Source organism: Thamnophis sirtalis, unplaced genomic scaffold (assembly GCF_051295495.1).
Source record: "Thamnophis sirtalis isolate CommonGarterSnake01/CBP01778 unplaced genomic scaffold, rThaSir2_p1.2 scaffold_13, whole genome shotgun sequence".
NCBI lineage: Eukaryota > Metazoa > Chordata > Lepidosauria > Squamata > Natricidae > Thamnophis > Thamnophis sirtalis.
Genome location: NW_028261393.1, coordinates 26805060 through 26825948, shown reverse-complemented (window position 1 = coordinate 26825948; position 20889 = coordinate 26805060).

Below are 20889 nucleotides of genomic sequence, written 5' to 3'. Positions count from 1 at the left end.
AAAGGAGAGATTCCGGGAGAAACATACAAGGAAAATTGAATGCAGTTGGAATGGAGCCTTTAAGAAGGATGCATGGTCAAATGGAGAGAGGATCAAGAATGAAGGGGTGCTGAAAGAATGTAGATTGAAGGGCCAGTGTGAAAAAAATACACTGGGATCAGAGGTGAAATTCAGCAGATTCTGACAGGTTCTGGAGAACCATTGGCGGGGACTTAGGGCTGGCCATTACCGGGGAAGGAGGGCTCGCTACGTTACAGAGATCCCTCCTTCCGGCCCTATGAGTCCCACTCCAAGGCCAGATGGCGCGAGTAATCAGGACCCTGGTCTCAGGCTGCTGTCGCTAAATGCCAGGTCTGTAGTTCACAAGGCTCCCCTCGTCCGGGACCTAATTTTAGATGAGAGGGCAGAACTAGCATGTATTACTGAGACCTGGCTGGGCCCGGAGGGAGGAGTCCCCCTCACAGAAATGTGCCCAGAGCGTTTTCAGGTGCTTCATCAGCCGCGATCTCAGGGAAGGGCTGGGGGTGTGGCCATTGTTATCCGAGAGTCTCTAGTACCTCGTAGGATCCCTGCTCCGGAGCTTGTCGGGTGTGAGTCCTTGCTGGTGAAGTTGGACCTCAAGGGTCAAGTGGGCTTGCTGTTAACATACCTGCCTCCCAACAGCGTTGCAGCAGCCCTCCCCTCGCTCCCCGAGTCAGTAGCTGAGCTGGCAATTGAGTTCCCCAGGCTTATGGTTCTGGGGGATTTCAATCTGCCTTCGCTCGGTGAACACTCTGATGGAGTGCAGGAGTTCATGGCTTCCATGACAGCCATGGGCTTGACCCAAGTAATTTGGGGCCCGACTCACTCGGCGGGTCACATGCTCGACCTCGTATTCCTCTCGGAGCTGTGGAGTTGTGATCTTGGTCTGAGGGGTAGTGAGATCTTGCCCCTGTCATGGTCGGACCACTACCTACTGAGGCTTGACTTTCGGAGACCAAACCCCCACTGTAGGGAGGAGGAACCGATTAGGTGGTTCCACCCCAGGTGCCTTATGGACCTTTGGGCTTTCAGACGGAGCTTGGAGTTATTCCTGATACCCTCGTCCGCAGTCCGGTGGAGACTCTGGTTGCTGCCTGGAATTCAGCAGCAACAGAGGCTCTTAACCGGATTGCGCCTTTATGGCCGATCCGAGGCAGTGGATCCAGGAGGGACCCTTGGTTTACCGAGGAACTCCGGGAGATGAAGCGCTGAAAGAGACGCCTAGAGCAACGATGGAGATCCAGTAAGTCTGAGTCAGACCGAGCGCTTTTAACATCTAGCATCAGAGCTTACCTTCGGGCAATTAGGACGACAAAAAGGACACACATTGCCTCTCTGATTGCTTCTGCTGGGTCGCGCCCAGCCGCCTTGTTCAGGATAACCCGTTCCCTCCTAAACAGGAGGGATACGAGCGATCCTTTGCAAGGCAGAGCTGAGGATTACGTCCAATTCCTCGCGGATAAAGTTGCTCGGCTTCGGACAGACCTGGACTCCAATCCCACAGAGCCAGCCGAGGCACCAGGGGAGAATCTGGAAGGACATCACTGGATTGATTTTCAAGCTGTTACCCGAGGACGTGGACAAGGCCATGGGAGCTGTAAGTGCCTCCACATGTGTACTGGACCCGTGCCCCTCCTGGCTGGTTGCTAACAGCAGGGAGGTGACACGGGGCTGGATCCAGGCGGTTGTTACCGCCTCCCTTCGGGAGGGGTTCTTTCCCCCCGCTCTAAAGGCGGCGGTGGTGAGACCCCTTCTGAAGAAGCCATCTTTGGATCCAGCCGTCTTAAACAACTATCGTCCAGTCTCCAACCTCCCCTTTGTGGGGAAGGTTGTTGAGAAAGTGGTGGCCTTTCAGCTCCGGCGGTCCTTGCAGGAAACCGATTATCTAGATCCCTTCCAGTTGGGATTTAGGCCTGGCTACAGCACAGAAACTGTTTTGGTCGCATTGATCGATGATCTCTGGAGAGCCAGGGATGGAGCTTATGCCTCTGTCCTAGTGCTCCTTGACCTCTCAGCGGCCATGGATACCATCGACCATGGTATCCTTCTGTGACGACTGCGGGAGGTGGGGGTGGGAGGCACTGTCTTACGGTGGTTCTCCTCTTACGTCTCGGACAGGTCGCAGTCGGTGTTGGTCGGAGGGCAGAGATTGACCCCTAGGCCCCTCAATTACGGGGTGCCACAGGGTTCAGTCCTGTCCCCCCTCCTGTTTAACATCTACATGAAGCCGCTGGGTGAGATCATTCGACGGCACGGGATAAAGTACCATCAGTATGCGGACGATACGCAGCTGTATCTGTCTGCCCCGTGCCATCTCAATGAAGCAGTTGACGTGATGTGCCAGTGCCTCGAGGCTGTTAGGGACTGGATGGGGGTTAACAAGCTTGTTCTCAATCCGGATAAGACCGAGTGGCTGGTGTGTTTCCCTCCTACTAATTGGCCAAGTTTTCCATCTCTCAGGCTGGGGGGTTAAACAGTATGCCCCTCAGACAGGGTTCGCAATTTGGGAGTCCTCCTGGACCCACAGCTGACTTTTGAACACCACTTGTCAGCTGTGACCAGGGGGGCATTTGCCCAGGTTCGCCTGGTGCACCAGTTGCGTCCCTACCTGAACCGGGAGGCCCTCACAACAGTCACTCGTGCCCTTGTGACCTCTAGACTGGACTACTGCAACGTGCTCTACATGGGGGCAACCCTTGAAGAGCATTCGGAGACTTCAGCTTGTCCAGAATGCAGCCGCGCGAGCGATCGTGGGTGCACCTTGGTTCACCCATGTAACACCTATCCTCCGCACGCTGCACTGGCTGCCTATTGGTCTCCGGATACGCTTCAAGGCGCTAGTCATCACTTATAAAGCCCTTCATGGTATTGGACCTGGGTACTTGAGAGACTGCCTGCTGCCAATCACCTCCTCTAGACCGATTAGATCCCACAGATTAGGCCTCCTCCGAATTCCATCCGCCGGCCAGTGTCAACTGGCGACTACCCGGAGGAGAGCCTTCTCTGTGGCTGCTCCCTTTGAAACGAACTCCGCGTGGAGATTCGAACCCTCACCACCCTCCAGGCCTTCCGCAAAGCCGTTAAAACCTGGCTGTTCTGACAGGCCTGGGGCTAAAGAGCTGTTGCCCCCATCCTGAATGGTATGACTGTTGTGTGTTTTTAAATTATGTATTGTTATGTATCGTTTATTTTATTTTTTTTGTCTGTACCCCCCCCCTTCCCTGATTTGATTTGTTAGCCGCCCTGAGTCCCCTTCGGGGGAAAAGGGCGGCATATAAATATAATAAATGAAATGAAATGAATGAAATGAAATTAGAGGAAATTTGAGTAGTTCGGAGAACCGGCAAATACCACTTCTGGCTGGGCCCACAGTGGGTTGGGAATGGAGATTATGCAATATCCTTCTTCCCCCAAGAGTGGGGAGGGAATGGGGATTTTACAGTATCCTTCCCCTGCCCACGTCCACCAGGCCACAACCACAGAACTGGTAGTAAAAACAAATGAATTTCACCACTGATTGGGATGATTGTAGGATAGTGAAAAAGAGCAGGTATGAGGACAGGAAACGAAGTATTTGGGAATAGGAAGGAAAATAGAATGAGCTGATAGGAAGAAATAAAAATGGAGAAAGTGATGGCTGGATGAAATTGATGAGATCTTGAAAAAGAGGCAAGAAGATTAAAGACAAAAGATCAAGATGTAAGCTGCCCAGAATCTCTTGACAGTGAGATGAATGGCATATAAAATGAATGAATGAATAGATAAATAGATAAATAAATGAATAAATGGCAAGCAGTGGCTTAAAAGAGATGGCATAGTAGATGGTAGTGTAGTGAATAAAATTTAGCTATGCTTTTCTTGATTTTGTCTTAATTTCTTTGCTTCATTATTTATTTCCATTGTTTGCATTGAGGTGCTTGATGCGTTATGTACTCTCTTTCTCAGCCGGATCTCCAGCCTGGGCTTTCCCTTTGATGCATGCTTGCTATTGGTTGCCATAGTAATGGGGAGGGCATTGGGGTTTGGGGAGTGAGTTGGTGTGATGAAGCCCCATGTGAAGTAAAAGGGAGGTTTGCTCTCAAGAATTACTGCACTGCTAAATGGAGTTGTTGACACCCAGTCAAGGCCAAACATCCTGGAACTCCAGATGGTCAAAAGCACCTGAAGATATGCCCCACATGACACTATGTGGGACATGGATTGGACATTCAGCCTGGGTTCCTGGGGGGGGGAGGGATTTGGGGAAACTTCCAATATGTAACTTTCACGCCTTTTGGCTCAGATCTTGCTTTTCTTTCTCTGCTAGCATTTCAAACTCAGTAGAAGTGCCTCTTCTCTACTTCAATGGAGTTGGGGGGCTTCTTTCTTGGGTTTTGAATGGAGGCAGGCCTGACACTCTGTAGTTTTATCTTCTATTAAAGTTGATTGTTGATATTGTAGTAATACGTTTTAGAGCATATTTTTCTGAACAAAAAGAGGCACTTTATTTAGGGGTGGGTTCTGATGGCATTACTACTGGTTCGGCGCCCAAAAAATCTCCCCAGGCACATTTGCACTTAAAAAGGTCTGCGCATGTGCACAACATTAAAAAAGGAGAACAAATTTACATTTTTTACAATGAAGGTTGTTCTGCACATGTGCAGAACAGAAAATCAAGATTGCACCACTGAGGATAGAACCGGTTAAGTCACGTGTCTGCCTAGGTTAATACCTATTTGGCTGAACCAGGCCGAACTGGTAGGAACCCACCTCTGACCTTATTGAAAACCAAATAAATATCTTTTTTATACTCATCCTCATGATTTTTTTTCTGTATTGTCAGTCGAGGTGGCGCAGTGGTTAGGGTGCAGTACTGCAGGCCACTTCAGCTGACTGTTATCTGCAGTTCAGCGGTTCTAATCTCACTGGCTCAAGGTTGACTCAGCCTTCCATCCTTCCGAGGTGGGTGAAATGAGAACCCAGACTGTAGGGGCGATATGCTGACTCTGTAAACCACTTTAGAGAGGGCTGAAAGCCCCATGAAGCGGTATATGTCTAACTGCTATTGCTATTGCTATTTGACCTTGGGCAACCTTCACTGCATGGTGTTCTTACAGATATTCTGAACTGGAAATCCAGATCTAAATTTCAAGTGATCCCTTGAGGGAAGATCATCAGTGAGCTGAGCTTTTTCTCTCTGCGCTCACCTTGTTGTCTCCTTTGATGGTAGAGCGAAAGTAGTCAGGCAACACTTCTGTGGTTCTTTGGTAGCTTCTGTTACTTGCAGGGGCTTCATCCTTTGTGAGTAAAGATGTGCCAATCAGAAAAAAAGATGCCCATCTCTACATGTAACACGTTAAGTCCTACAGATATTCCAGAGGTCCAAATTGTGTTCACTACTAAGGTGTGAGATGCCCTCTGATTCCACTCCTAACGCTGTCTTGTAATCAGTTCCAACAGTGGTTGCACATCTATTGTAGAAACCTAAGATGCAGAGATGATCATTTAAAAATTAAAAAGGACACACAAATAATGTATCAAGAGAATGAGGTAGATTACCTTTTTAAAGTGGAATATAAGAGATCTTCTTCAGTTATTCCATAGAAATTACAAATGTATAAAGACGGCAAGAATTCTGAGACAAGAGACAAAGATACACGGAAAGGATTTAGAACTATATGTATGCGACTTAAGGATGATTGGGAGGAAGGGGAAAATACAAAATGCGTTTATTAGATTATGATTAAATAATGAGTTGCTATTTCTGGTGATGCTTAGCGGTTATCTTGACTGGATAGAGATTTTTTTTTTGGAAATGTTTAATTGGGCGTAATGGATTAGTTTGCAATATCTACATTATTATTTTTGATATGTAAATGAGAGGTTACTATTTCTGGCAATGTTTAATAGTTTCTAATTTTTATAATGTTTAATTGTTAATTGGGATTAGATTTGGATTATTAAAGAGAGAGATCAGGGGGATTTAGATTAAATGGAAAGGGGATTATGTACTTACATTGTTAGGTATTTCAGTTATTTTTTGACTGGATTGTTGCTGGTTAATAAGAACTGACAATTTAGGGATGAGATTTTAGAAAATGGGATGAGATACAGAATGAAGATGCATTTGGTTATATATTAAGAGACAGTGGTAAGTTATTAATTTCAAAAACACTTCCTGGGATAAAGAGAGAAGTTTGTTTTTCTTACTATTTCCTTTTTGGGGAAGGAGATTGTTTTTCTATACTTTTATTACTAGTTTTTCTTTTCTTTCTTCTTGAAAATATACTTTTTTATTAGGTTCTTGTATTAGTTTTATCTGTTTAATATGATTCTTAATGAAACCACTGAAAAAACCCCAAGGGTCATAATCAATTGGCTACTATTGTAACTTTGTTCCACAATGGCCAGCTTTATTAATTTTACAACCATTCCTATTCACCACAACACTATCATGAAGAGAGAGAGAAAGTCATAGCAAATGCACATTTTGGGAAGGAGTTACAAAGGCTAAGATTTAAAAATAATAGCTGTTTCCTCCAACAGAATGGCATCACAAGGAATGAAGTTGTGGACAGGCCAAAAACTAGAAACACCACAGATCAGTTGACTTCAAGCCCACCAAAAGATCAGCCAAATATCTTTGGATCCATAAAAGTGGGGGGGGGGGAGTCTAGAGTTTAAATCTTGGGCTACAGATCTATATAAAGATTTTAACTTTGATGTGAATATAGCTTTAAATTCTTGTGAAGAAAGGCAAATATATATCTTTCAGGATAATGGGGCAGGATCCAATTTGGGTCAGTCACTGGGACAAGAGATGTAGTTTTCTGAGGTTTTGGACATGCTGGAGTCCATTCTCAAGGAACTTCTCTCTAGCAGAATGGGTGCCCTTTGGGCTATTCTATGCATGGTATTTATATGGTGCCTGGCCCTGGTTGTATGTGGATTTTTTACTTGTTGATTGGGGTGTTGATTGACAACTATTAAGTTGTTGGCTGTTGTTTCCTTCTGCTACCAGGTCCTCGGCTCCTGAGTAAGCTCCAATTGACTGACAAGGAGTCAATCGTTTCCTTAGCTATTGGAGGCTGAGAAATGGACCCTTTGTCAGTCATCAGGAGTGCTGATTTACCACCAGCTTATCTGGTTGGTGACCAACCCAGATTGGATCCTTCAAATTCTTGTATATAATTGAGAGTTCTGTTTAGGCCAGTGCTGTCTCTGATTAAGCAAGTCCTTGATATGTGTCTGAAGAATCAATATTTATATTTGAGCCCAGTGGTGAAGCTTGACAGCCACTATGCTGTGATTATAGCCATGTACCCCACTGTGTAGAGTCCTCATTTGGCTAATAAAAGGTAACATCAAATCATGTGAAAATATTTAGAGACCCCTCACATACTGGTACAACTTGTTTCAACTCCTACCTTCAAAACAATGCTGTAGAGCACTGCACACCAAGACAACTAGACACAAGGACAGTTTTTCCCCAAATGCCATCACTCTGCTAAACAAATAATTTCCTCAACACTGTCAAACTATTTACTAAGGCTGCATTACTATTACTATTAATCTTCTCATCATTCCTATCACCCATCTCCTTCCACTTATGACTGTATAACTATAACTTTGTTGCTTGTATCCTTACAATTTATATTGATTGTTTCCTAGTATGCTTTGATTGCTTATTTGTACCCAATGACTATCATCAAGTGTTGTACTTTATGACTCATGATGATTGTATCTTTACTTTTATGTGCACTGAGAGCATCTGCACCAAAGACAAATTCTTTGTGTGTCCAATCACACTTGGCCAAAAAGAATTCTATTCTATTCTATTCTATTCCATTCTATTCTATTCTATTCTATTCTATTCTATTCTATTCTATTCTATTCTATTCTATTCTATTCTATTCTATTCTATTCTATTCTATTCTATTCTATTCTATTCTATTCTATTCTATTCTATTCTATAACTGACTTCAGTTTAAAAGCTGTACTGTTGCAGTTTTTGCAAAGTATTGGACATTCTTTTTCTTAACTGTTTTATTTAAGAAAAATCTCCTCTTTTGTGCCATTTGTTTAGAATTTACTGAAATGTTGTCTTGCCCTAACTTTTTTTTTCCTATTGGTAAATGTAAATACCCTGTGATGTTGTGTAACTACTCTGTTTAGTCACAATCATTATGGTGAGCAATGATTATGGCATGATGCTTGTGGTGAAATGAATGAAGGCAAGTGAGAACAAGGACTTCTGAAAAGAATAAAGAATGTTTCATTGCAAATGTTTAATGTACCAATTCTGCAACCTGTACTTTACTCTCCCATAGATATTAGTGGAACTTAAACAGTACCCTTCTCTCCGTATTTACCTAAACGTAAACACACTGAGTTTAACATCTAGGTAAGGAGATTAAATCTGGTAGTTTACATCTAGCAAACTAAATACAGTATTGTAGTCCCCTGTCTTTAATTGCTCATTGCTATGCTGCTTCTTACATAACGATCATTATGATAATAATGAGTAATTAATTATTGCCATCTCAGTTTCTCAGTTGAATCATCAAAGTGAGTTCAAACAAAAAGAGAAAAATGCTAAGATGATGAACATTTGAACAAACCTCTGGGTTGAATTAAAGTAAGGCAATTTTCATTGTTTCGAAGGTAATAGCTTTTGGTGTTTGATAGAGCCTTGCGATTTGAGGTTTGTGTACCAGAGGTTTTTTTTGCCAAGACATCTTTTACAATTTTTGACACTAATCCATTTGCAGAAAGTACTACAGGGATAATTTCAACTTCAGATAATTTATATGTAGATATTTTAATTTCCTTTGCTAGAGTTCCTTGTAGTTTTATAAAAAACCCTGTTCTGCAGAGCTCATTTTTATATTGACTTATTGCTCATGTATTAAAAATTCTTCTTTCTTTCTTTCTTTCTTTCTTTCTTTCTTTCTTTCTTTCTTTCTTTCTTTCTTTCTTTCTTCTTTCTTTCTTTCTTTCTTTCTTTCTTTCTTTCTTTCTTTCTTTCTTTCTTTCCTTCCTTCCTTCCTTCCTTCTTTCTTTCTTTCTTTCTTTCTTTCTTTCTTTCTTTCTTTCTTTCCCCAAGGAACCTTAATAAAACCAATCCTTAGAGAAAGATATCATAAGCAACTTCTCCCTGTCTTAGACTCCACCTATGCTTGGATGGTCCTATAGTGATCAAGTGATACAAGGAGGAGAAATCACAATTTGAAGATACCTGAAGAATGGCCTTCAAATCTCATCATTCAACTGCTCTTCTCTTGTTACAACTTCATACTCATAATTAAATTCACCGTAGTCTCACATAATGTTCTAAACTGCACACCATGTGACAGTAGTCAAAAGTTGAAGCCCTTCCTATCAGGTTGGCTATGTTGCAGGTACATCTGCTGAAGAGTTCCATGTGATGGGACCCAATAGCATGCCTTTTCTACTGTGGCTCCTGCTCTATAGAACATCATCCCCTCAAAATGAAATTATCCTTTCAGAAGTCTGTGAAAACATGGTTCTTCCTACAACCTTGGAGATCCCACAGGGATCATTCGCAATGGTTATTTTTGGGATTCCAAATAACATCCTCAAACAAATCACATTCCAAGGCAAGAAGTTCCTCAAAGTTGCAATTTATTAAAAAAAGTCATGTTGGCACATCTGGGAAAACCCGAATCTGAAAGCTTCCAGGTTTTCCCACCCAGTTGAAAGTCCAAGATCTCGCCCCCACACCCACATGGTTCATCACATGGTCCAATCTTCCATTGCCACGTCGACAGATTCCACCCATCCAGTTCCAGCTAGGAGACAAAGATGACCTTGGCTTTCTAAGAAGAATGTTATTATGGCTACATATCACCCAACTCCGTATAGTCCCCCCTCCCATTTTCCCACAATGCAAAGTAGACAGTAGAATGTGTGGCAGGCTTGAAGTCCAAAAGAAAAGATGGCTTGCAGACATGACAGTTATATTATGTTTAGATTGATGCTCTTCTCCCTCAATCTTGCTTTTATTTATTTATTCCACCCCTTGCTCCTTGTCCTTCCTTCAGGTCCTGTGGAGAATGGGTTGGCCACCACCCCTTCCAGAAGCGGCAGACCTTTACTCTGAAAGTGATACAACTTAATTCAGGTATGCTTTAATTAAATCAAATGGGCTCTGGATTCATAAGCAATCAGTGAATAGGGTTTCTTTTATTTACAAGATAACATATCAACCAGCAGCTTTAATTTCTCCTTTTTAGGCAAAGCACACATATCTACATATCTATATATGTATTCATTCTTAAGCAAAAAAAAAAAAAACAACCATCACCACCAACATAAACAACCAGATAGCTCTTAGCTATTGATCAATCTCACACATTCTTACAACTATCACCATCTCTCATCCTCACTGTAACACTAAATATTCTTTCACAGGTAACAAATGCACACACACACACAGAGACACACACATTTGTGCATGATAAATAAATAAAAGGAGACTAGTATACATCTATTTCAAGCTATTTAGCTCTCATCAGCTAGCCATACCCTCACTGGGATTTGAACCTGGGCTGTTTTTACATGTTAGGCAGTTGTATTAGCCACTAAGTCATAAGCTCTCCTCCCTTATCAGCTGAGCCAAGGAAATAAGTAAGTGTTATGTCAAAGCACCTGGTATGCCCAAATATATCTTACCATTTATATATCTTACCATTTATCATATCATCATCAAACTGGATATTTTTGACTTTGGAACATCACCTTAAACAGGCAACAGTGAAAAGAAAGGTGACTATGGACCTAGATCAATAGTGGCCTTGTTTTAATTGCTGGCTGTATGCCTAGAGCCATGTCCAGTGAGATGGGCAGTCATATACATTTGTTAAATAAATACAACATTATTTTATCAGATGTTCCTTCTGCTGATCCAAGATCTACATTTATGATATCTCCATCTATTGGTTCTAGTCCTGTTCTTTTTGTCGCAAGAGAAAGAGATTCTGCATTGTTTTACATAGCACAGATGGAAAAGCAATAATATTACATATGCTACAGGAATACAACTCCTGTCAAATCATTGGCCAAGCTGGCCACCCTAGCAAATTTGGTGGTCTATCAGTCCCCCATACCCTGCTCACTGGAATCCATGCCAGTGCTTACCTAGTGATAGCACAATAAAAACTGAAGCACATTGTTTGTTGTTGAATTAAAGACGAATCAAATAGTCTCATGTACATTTTGCATTATGAATTGTAGGGACAAATATTCTCTGAATATTCTAGCATTTAGCAAATGCATTACATTTAACCTTAATATCTTCTGTGCACATTGTCTATAATTCTTTTATCCTCATTCTTTAATGGATTCCCAGAGTAGTATATTACCATGGCAATAAAATATGTTTTAAAAATGTTTTTAAAGTTCCACAGTACAAACAAGTTGGTATATATGTGAACCAAGAAATCAAAGTCGATACTATGCAATGTAGAAAAATATATATAAGAAGTTGCAAACTTGGGGAAATGAAGATATAATAAATTGAATTAATATTCCATATTTTTACAATACAAGTACATATTACATACATGGATTTGCATATCAGACAGCTTTTTGTCTGAAATGGTATAGGACCCCCTGATTGAGCAGGAGTTGGAGTAGAAGACCTCCAAGATCCCTTCCAAACCTGTTAATCTGTTCGGTTCCACCCAACTCCCAGTGACTGGGGGGGGGGGCTCATATTTATTAAAACAGTTAAGATGCCTACATGCCGTGAAAGATACACCCAATGGGGAAGTGCATTTTGAAGTTAAAAGGTAAAGGGTAAACGTTCCCCTCGCACATACGTGCTAGTCATTCCCAACTCTAGGGGATGGTGTTCATCTCTGTTTTAAAGCCGAAGAGCCAGTGTTGTCCAAAGATGTCTCCGTGGTCATGTGGCCGTCATGACTAAATGCCGAAGGAGAACGGAACACTGTTACCTTCCCACCAAAGGTGGTTACTATTTTTCTACTTGCATTTTTACGTGCTTTTGAACTGCTAGGTTGGCAGAAGCTGGGACAAGTAATGGGAGCTCATTCCATTACGTGGCACTAGGGATTCGAGCCACTGAACTGCCAACCTTTCTGATCGACAAACTCAGCATCTTAGATACTGAGCCACTGCGTCCCTAATTTGGCTACCACAAAATAGGCCCTGCAGCCAAACTCTCTCTCTCTCTCTCCCTCCCTCCCTCTCTCTCCCTCCCTCATTTTTTTCTCTCTTTCTCTGGTCTTTCTCTCTCTCTAGTTGAGAAATATTCTTTTAGCCTTTCAGGGTAGATCAAACTAAGAAACAAAGACTTTGTAAGTCAATAAGACTTTAATGTACAGCTAATGTAATAGACTCTTTCAACTATGAATGAGCTTCTCCCTCTCTTCTTTATCTTCATGTGAACTAGGGAAAGGATTCTATGAAACCCTTACTCACGTTACTTTCCCAATTTGGCCTCAGGATGTTTTATCTGACCATTGCCTTGGTAGTTGCCCTCTTCCTCTGCTTCAAAGGTATTCTCTCTGCTCTCTACACATTCAGCAGGGGGGGGGGGTGTATTTAAATTCTGAGTATTTAGTGACAGCATATAAGAGAAGAACAATCAATTGGATATTCACTGCAAGCCGTGAAGGAATTCAAGGTCAAAATCAGTACAATGGGTTGGGTCTGGAAATAAATTGGAAGCAAAGAAAGAAAATAATTGTAACTGAAGATGGGCCAAGAGGCCTTAGAACTTTTTTACCAAGAAAAAGAAGGGAAACTCCATAAGAAGGGGAAATAGTTAGGAAAATTCTGACTTGTGCTGAAATGGATAAAGTGTTGTGGGAATTGAAGAATAAAGACGAATCAGAATATTATAAGATCTGGGATAAATTTTATCAATGTTTGGAACAAAAAAGGAAAGACCCAAAATAGGCAATGGCTAAAATTCATAGAATGGAGACTAGAATTATGTATCAAACTCTAACAATGAAAATGTATAAAATAAACACAAAGCAACATGCTTGGAAATATGATATTTCTATATTTGTAAATACAGAATAGATCAAATATTAAAAAGCAGGGTGGTTACAATGTATAACTTTATATCTTAGTATGTATGGCATAGATTTCACCAGGATGGTTACACTGTGTCCAATGTTTTAATTTATGTTTAATTAAAAAAAACTTTTTATATTATTATTTTTTTTACCAAGTTTGTGGACAGAAAACCTGGATGAATTATTTCTCTAGATTTCTTCCAGAGGAAAGAGAAATGTTCTAGGGGCTGCAAAGGGCAGGGTTCCCTCTTTTTACTGAGAGCAGCAGCAAGCTAAAGAAAAGGCTGATACTCCGGGGAGAGCAGGGGTGGGATTCTACTGGTTTGAATCAGTTCAGGTGAACCAGTACCTCCAATGATCAGCTTGGAGCGAACCGATTTGCCCTGACAACCAGATGGGTCCACCCAACCACAGTATTTTCCTACCTTTATCTTCTCAGCTGATTTGCACGGCAGAACAGATTGCTGTGTGAATCAGCTGTGTTACTCCTCCAAAGAAACCCAGAAGTGAAGATTTCTTCAAACTGCACATGTGCACACAGCTCACTTCAGGCGTGAATAACGTGATCACCGAACCGGTTGTTAAACTGGGAGGATCCCACCACTGTGGGAGAGCCTCACTAAGTAAACCAGACCATGAATTCAACTCCACAGGAGGGTTAAAACTATTTTTATTGAGGCTGGTTATAATGTTGTAGGTATGGTTGTGTTTCAATGAAGTAAGGAGGTGTCCACTTTCAAATGCTATCTGAACACTGTAAACTAAAAAATGGTTTTAGCTCATTTTACCTTGGCTACAGCTTGAGTGTATCTCTGTCCAGGTCATGTCTTTTCCTACTTTCTACAAGAGGAAACCCTTCCAGATCCCTTCTCAGGAGACTGAAAGGAAATCTGGGAAACCAGGGAAGCATAGGGTGGTTGGAGAGAGAGTTGAACACAGAAAGTTTATTTATCAATTTAGAAGGCCCTGGAATGGTCAGCTTGAAAAATGTCTCTACGTCCATTCTTTTTATCAAGACTGATTATCAAGAGAGATCAAGTGGCACAAAATCAAGCGTGATCTGGTGATCACAGTATACAACTAAAACTAGCATGACTTTTCTTTGCAAAAATTTCAGGGACCAGAATAACTTTTCTATCATTTGTCAGGATAACTACAAACCACAGTAAAATGTCACATAGATTTAAACATTGTATAAACTTTCAGAATTTATACTCACATATTTAAATATTTAAGCTTTGGTTGTAGAAAACAACTGTAGAGAAAACAATTATAGGTTTGTTTTTTTAAAAAAAACACTTTCCTTCTTATCAATATTTGCAGCAAAAATATTTTATTTTTTTCAAAGCTATAATTTATTTTATACTGTCTGTTTTTCCTTTCTCAAATTTGTAAATCTTCCAGGACAGTAAAAATAAAAAATACAATGCTGTATAACATTTGAAAAATGTCTTTACAAGAAAATCAGTATCTGCCAAATGTTGCTGAAGAAATTTCCCCATGAACATATTTGACCTCCATTTAACAATCATTTTTCTTTGTTTGCCCAGTGTATCTTGAATGCATCTTTATGGTTTTTAAAACTAATGGCTAATGCTATGTTGAGGAGGAAATTCCTAACACCAGGCTCCCTGTGGATCCAATTTATTTCTGCAAGTTCCATGAAATAACGAAATGTTCATAGTGGATAAGAGATAACCCTATGACAGGACAAGTTGTCTGTTGTTGCCATGGCTTCAAAACCATGACAAGGAACCAACCAGAAAAAAGCCTTGACTCTGTAGTTCTAGATGGAAATCTCTGTTTCCCCAACTTCATTTGTACTATGGTCAGTGGTTAAGAAGCATCAAAATAAGAGTATAGTTGAGTGGGTTAAGTTCTTGTCCCTCTCATGCCAGGAGCATAAAATCATGGATGTTCCAGTCAAAGAACAGTTGACATTATTCCAGTTCCTGCAAAAGAACCTAGGAGTTTCACTTTCTATTTTTTCCCTACAGAATGAAAACAAAATGCAAAAACAAATGGACAGTACAATTGAAAATAGATCTATTGCCCTCCATGTGATTTGAGACTCTTAATAATATGATTTGGACACATTGTGGCTTTCAGGAGAAGGTTGGAAGTAAAAGAGGAGAAGAGGAAAACCAGCACTCTGTGCTGCAACTGCCAAAAAAGCCAATGAGACCCTAGGCTGCATCAGCAGATGGATAGCATCAAGACTATGAGAAGTGATAGTGGCACTAGTAAGGCCACATTTGCAATTGGGACTGTGTTAAAAAAGATGCTGAGACCCTAGAAAGAGTGCAGAGAAGAGCAACAACAATGGCAAGGGGTCTGGATGCTAAACTGCATGATGAGCCTTTAAAAAAACTAGGTATCTTTAGCCTATGAAAGGGGAGGCTTAGGAGCAACACAATAGCCATCTTCCAATACCTGAAGGACTACCACAAAGGAAGAGGGAGTCAATTTATCTTCCAAAGCACCCAAGGGCAGAACAAAAAGCAAAGGATAGAAGCTTGTTAGAGGGCGGTCTAGCCTGAAACTAAGGAGACATTTCTTCAAGTGAGAACAATTAGTCAAGGGAACAACTTGTCTCACAGAGTTGTAGGTACTCCTTCACTATTTTGAAGAAAAGATTAGACAATCATTTGTCCAGGACAAACTAAGAACTCCTGCCTTGGACACATGATCGGATTAGAAGACTTCTAAGATTCATTTCAGCCCTATGATTTCTATGATAGTTATAGCAACAAAGTGGAGGGACCAGAGGTGGTATCCAGCAGGTCCTGACCAGTTCTGGAGAACCGGTAACTGATATTTTTTTAAAATATTTTTTTAATTTTTTTAATTTAAAACAAATACAGCATCCTTCTTTACATGCTATAGAAAGTGTATCCGTTGGTTACAAAAAGACTTTCGTGCATCTTTTCCACAATCAAAAAACATAATTCATATTAACTTAAGTATTTTAACTCAAATATTTATACATGTCACCATCAATATATTTCCATTTTCATTTGACTATAATTGTTTAAGCATCCTTCATCAAAAAATATACCAAAATTTAATACATAACCACATACTGGCCTTTCAATTACTATTTCTAAAATCCTCCACTAACACTAAATCCTTATGTCTTATTCTAGCTAAACATCCATAATATTTAATAACAAAGTTTTCTAATCCTCCTTTCCAAATCACTGTTTAAAATTTACATCCAGTTTTCTTATGTTATACCCATATCTATATATACATCGTTATTCTTATACCTCCTTTATTTGACTGTATCCTGTATCATAACATTTTCTCCCTAATAATCAAAACTTTAATTGGATGTAACTAATTATTATTATTATTGTATCACAGCAGCCAGTTGTTTCGCCGGATTTGGCATTGGTTACTAGTCGGGCCCCACCCAGGGGCCTAGGACGTCGTAACGTATTTTCGTAATATGCGTGCAGATCCAAGCAGTGCGGCTTTTTGCATTTGACTGATGGTGATTTTGTCAATTTTTAACTGTTTTAAATGTAATTCCAGTGCTTTTGGTATAGCACCCAGTGTGCCAATTACCACTGGAATTATCACTGCTGGTTTGTGCCATAGTCGTTGAATTTCGATTTTTAAGTCCTGGTATCTTGCGATTTTTTCATGTTCCTTCTCGGCGACCCTGCTATCACCTGGTATTGCGATGTCTATGATTGTGACCTTATTTTTCTCAACCAGTGTGATGTCTGGTGTATTATGCGCCAGTATTTTGTCAGTTTGTATACGGAAATCCCACAAGATCTTGACCATCTGATTTTCGGTGACTTTTTCAGGCTGATGTTCCCACCAGTTTGTTGCTGTTTTAATATTATAATTTTTGCACAAATTCCAATGGATCATTTGTGCTACTGAATTGTGCCGCAATTTATAATCAGTCTGCGTGATTTTTTTTACAGCAGCTGAGTATGTGATCAACAGTTTCATCAGCTTCTTTGCAAAGTCTGCATTTGGCATCATCAGAGGATTTTTCGATTTTGGCCTTAATGGCATTTGTGCGGATAGCTTGTTCTTGCGCAGCCAGGATTAGTGACGCCAACTTTCCATTCTTGATTTTATCACATCTTTTCTGTATTCTTGTTTCGTCTGTTGGGCCTTCAGTAGATTTTTGTTCTTTACTTCGATTAATAGATGTTCTTGACTTTCTTTTAAATAATCAGCCAGTGCATGTTTTTCTTCTTCAACTGTTTGCTTCACTTGTAATAATCCTCTGCCACCTGATTTTCGGGGCAGGTATAATCTATCAGTATCACCACGTGGATGTAAACTGTAGTGCATTGTCATTAGTTTCCTGGTTTTTCAGTCCAAAAGGTCCAAATCAGCTTGTGTCCAGTTAACTATACCAGCTGTGTATCTTATAACTGGTATTGCCCAGGTCTTTATGGCCTTGATTGTATTTCCACCATTCAATTTAGATTTCAAAATTTTCCTAACTCTGTTGGTGTACTCTCACCTGACAATAGTTTTTACTTCTCCATGCTTGATGTTATCCAACTGCAGAATGCCTAAGTATTTGTAGGCTTCATTTTCATTGCATTTAGTTAGTTGGCCATTGGGCATTTCAATTCCCTCACATGAGTGATTTTGCCCCTTTTGATGGATACAGTGGCGCATTTTTCCATGCCAAACTGCATTGAAATATCGGTGCTGAATACTCGGACTGTGTTTGTCAATGATTGGATTTCTATTTCTGACTTTCCATAGAGTTTCAAATCATCCATATATAGTGAAATTTTTTCAGCTTATTTGGCTGTTTGGTAGCCTAATTTCATTTTTTTTTAAGATTACTGATAGTAGGATCATTGCGATGATGAAGAGAAGAGGTGAAAGTGAATCACCCCGGAAAATTCCTCGCTTGATATTAACCATTCCGTAGATCTCATTCCCTACTGCCAACTCAGTTCTCCATTGTTTCATCGCCTTTTCAGTAAAGGATGTAATATTTTTGCTAATGCCAGTTGTTTCTAAGCATTTTATGATCCAACTATGTGGCAGTGAGTCAAATGCCTTTTTGTAATCAATCCAGACCATATTCAAGTTCGTTTTTCTGTTCTTACAATTTTCTAATATAATTTTATCAATTAGAAGCTGATCTTTTGTGCCCCTGCTCCTTCTTTGGTTGCCTTTTTGCTCTACTGGCAAGATGGTGTTTGTTTCCAAATAATCCATCATGTTATCTGCAATAATGCCTGTGAGTAATTTGAAGGTTGTTGGCAAACTCCCAAACTCCGCCGTTGCCGGTCCCAAGCCCGGATGAGAAAGGAGGAGGGTTGGGGTCTGGTTGGCATCTGGTCCCATAAAAAAAAACCCGCCAACCCATAAAATATGGTGAAAAAAACAAATAAGAATTCCATACCGCATCGGTCGTCGCGCGGGTTAACAAGGGCCGCGGTGGATGTTGGGGTCCCTGGACATCCGTCGACAAGTGGGCTACAAGTGGACCAGCCAACAAATGCAGATGAAAACCGTGCCATAATGGCCTGTTACTACAACTCAGAGCCAGAAAAAAGAGGCTATTTAAAGCGAATGTATGAATTATTATTATTATTATTATTATTATTATTATTATTATTATTATTATTATTATTATTATTATTATTATTATTATTATTATTACACAATTGTATCACAGCGGCCAGTTGTTTCGCCGGATTTGGCATTGGTTACTAGTCGGGCCCCACCCAGGGGCCTAAGACGTTGTAACGTATTTTCATAATATGCGTGCAGATCCAAGCAGTGCGGCTTTTTGCATTTGACTGATGGTGATTTTGTCAATTTTTAACTGTTTTAAATGTAATTCCAGTGCTTTTGGAATAGCACCCAGTGTGCCAATTACCACTGGAATTACCACTGCTGGTTTGTGCCATAGTCGTTGAATTTCAATTTTTAAATCCTGGTATTTCGCGATTTTTTCATGTTCCTTCTCAGCGACCCTGCTATCACCTGGTATTGCGATGTCTATGATTGTGACCTTATTTTTCTCAACCAGTGTGATGTCTGGTGTATTATGCGCCAGTATTTTGTCGGTTTGTATACGGAAATCCCACAAGATCTTGACCATCTGATTTTCGGTGACTTTTTCAGGTTGATGTTCCCACCAGTTTTTTGCTGTTTTGATATTATAATTTTTGCACAAATTCCAATGGATCATTTGTGCTACTGAATTGTGCCGCAATTTATAATCAGTCTGCGCGATTTTTTTACAGCAGCTGAGTATGTGATCAACAGTTTCATCAGCTTCTTTGCAAAGTCTGCATTTGGCATCATCAGAGGATTTTTCGATTTTGGCCTTAATGGCATTTGTGCGGATAGCTTGTTCTTGCGCAGCCAGGATTAGTGACTCTGTTTCTTTCTTTAATGTACCTGTTGTTAACCATAACCAAGTTTGTTCACTGTCCACTTTATCTTTTATTTTTTCCAGAAATTGGCCATGCAGTGCTTTGTTCTGCCAACTCTCCATTCTTGATTTTTTATTCATTCTTGATTTTTATTATTATTATTATTATTATTATTATTATTATTATTATTATTATTATTATTATCCTTTATGTATAATCCAAAGGGATTGCTAATCTTCCTTGCATGGGTACCATTCAATATTCATATCCAATTATACTCATTATAACACTACACATTGTATACATTAGTAAAATTATCAGTTGTTTATTTAAGCTATTTCTATTATCAATAAATTTCACTGTTTAACTAGTTTTAAATTATGTTCTTCCATCTATCAACCTGTATCTTTCCAATAGCAAAACAACTTCATATCTTCTGCCATTTGTGGTGTTAGTCCTCTAATCATCTTCTTGAACAGCTTTGTATAGACTTCTCTTAGCAACTCCTTGCTTATAAGATCTCATATAATTTTGATGCCCTCTTTCTGTTTCCTTATTCAGCTTATCTTTGATTGTCAGCAGTGTTATTAATGCTTTTGCTAATAGAATTTCTTTCTTTAAGTCCATAGATTCTTTAATTTTATCTTCTTCTATATCTTTCCCTCTGGAATAGATTTCCTCTCCATTTAATTCCTCTTTCAGTATTCCATTCTTTCCATTTTCAGAAACAAACCAATTACCATAAATATCAGTAGGTTTAATCTCTTTATATTAATTTTCCACTTCAATTTTTTGAGTTTCAATCACCCCATTTTGCATTTGATAGACATCCTCAATTTTTTCATCATATTTTATTGTTATGTGCTCTAAGTGTTCCAGTTTTTTCTCTATTCTTTCATATATATTTGATAATTTCTGTATTTCTGAAAATATCTTTTGCAAATTTGAGACTTCTGTTTTCTTTTGAAATTGTGCCATTCTAACAAACTCAGCTTCTGTAACTTGGAAGGTTAATAAGATTAAAGCATAGATTCACAAAGAACCTTGTTTCCACTTTTTTCTGATTAGAAATATACTTCAATAATAGCAATAGCAGTAGACTTATATACCGCTTCATAGGCCTTTCAGGCCTCTCTAAGCGGTTTACAGAGAGTCAGCATATTGCCCCCAACAATCTGGGTCCTCATTTTACCCACCTCAGAAGGATGGAAGGCTGAGTCAACCCTGAGCCGGTGAGATTTGAACCGCTGACCTGCTGATCTAGCAGTAGCCTGCAGTGCTGCTTTTAACCACTGCGCCACCTTGGCTCTTCTGAGGGACATCTGTGTGCCTTCCTTCTTATCACTCTCTGTAGCCAAGCAATGAAACCTTGTAATGCCAAGTCAAAACTATCCGTGGAGGAAAAAAAAAAGTTCCATTTTCAATATACAACTCCAATC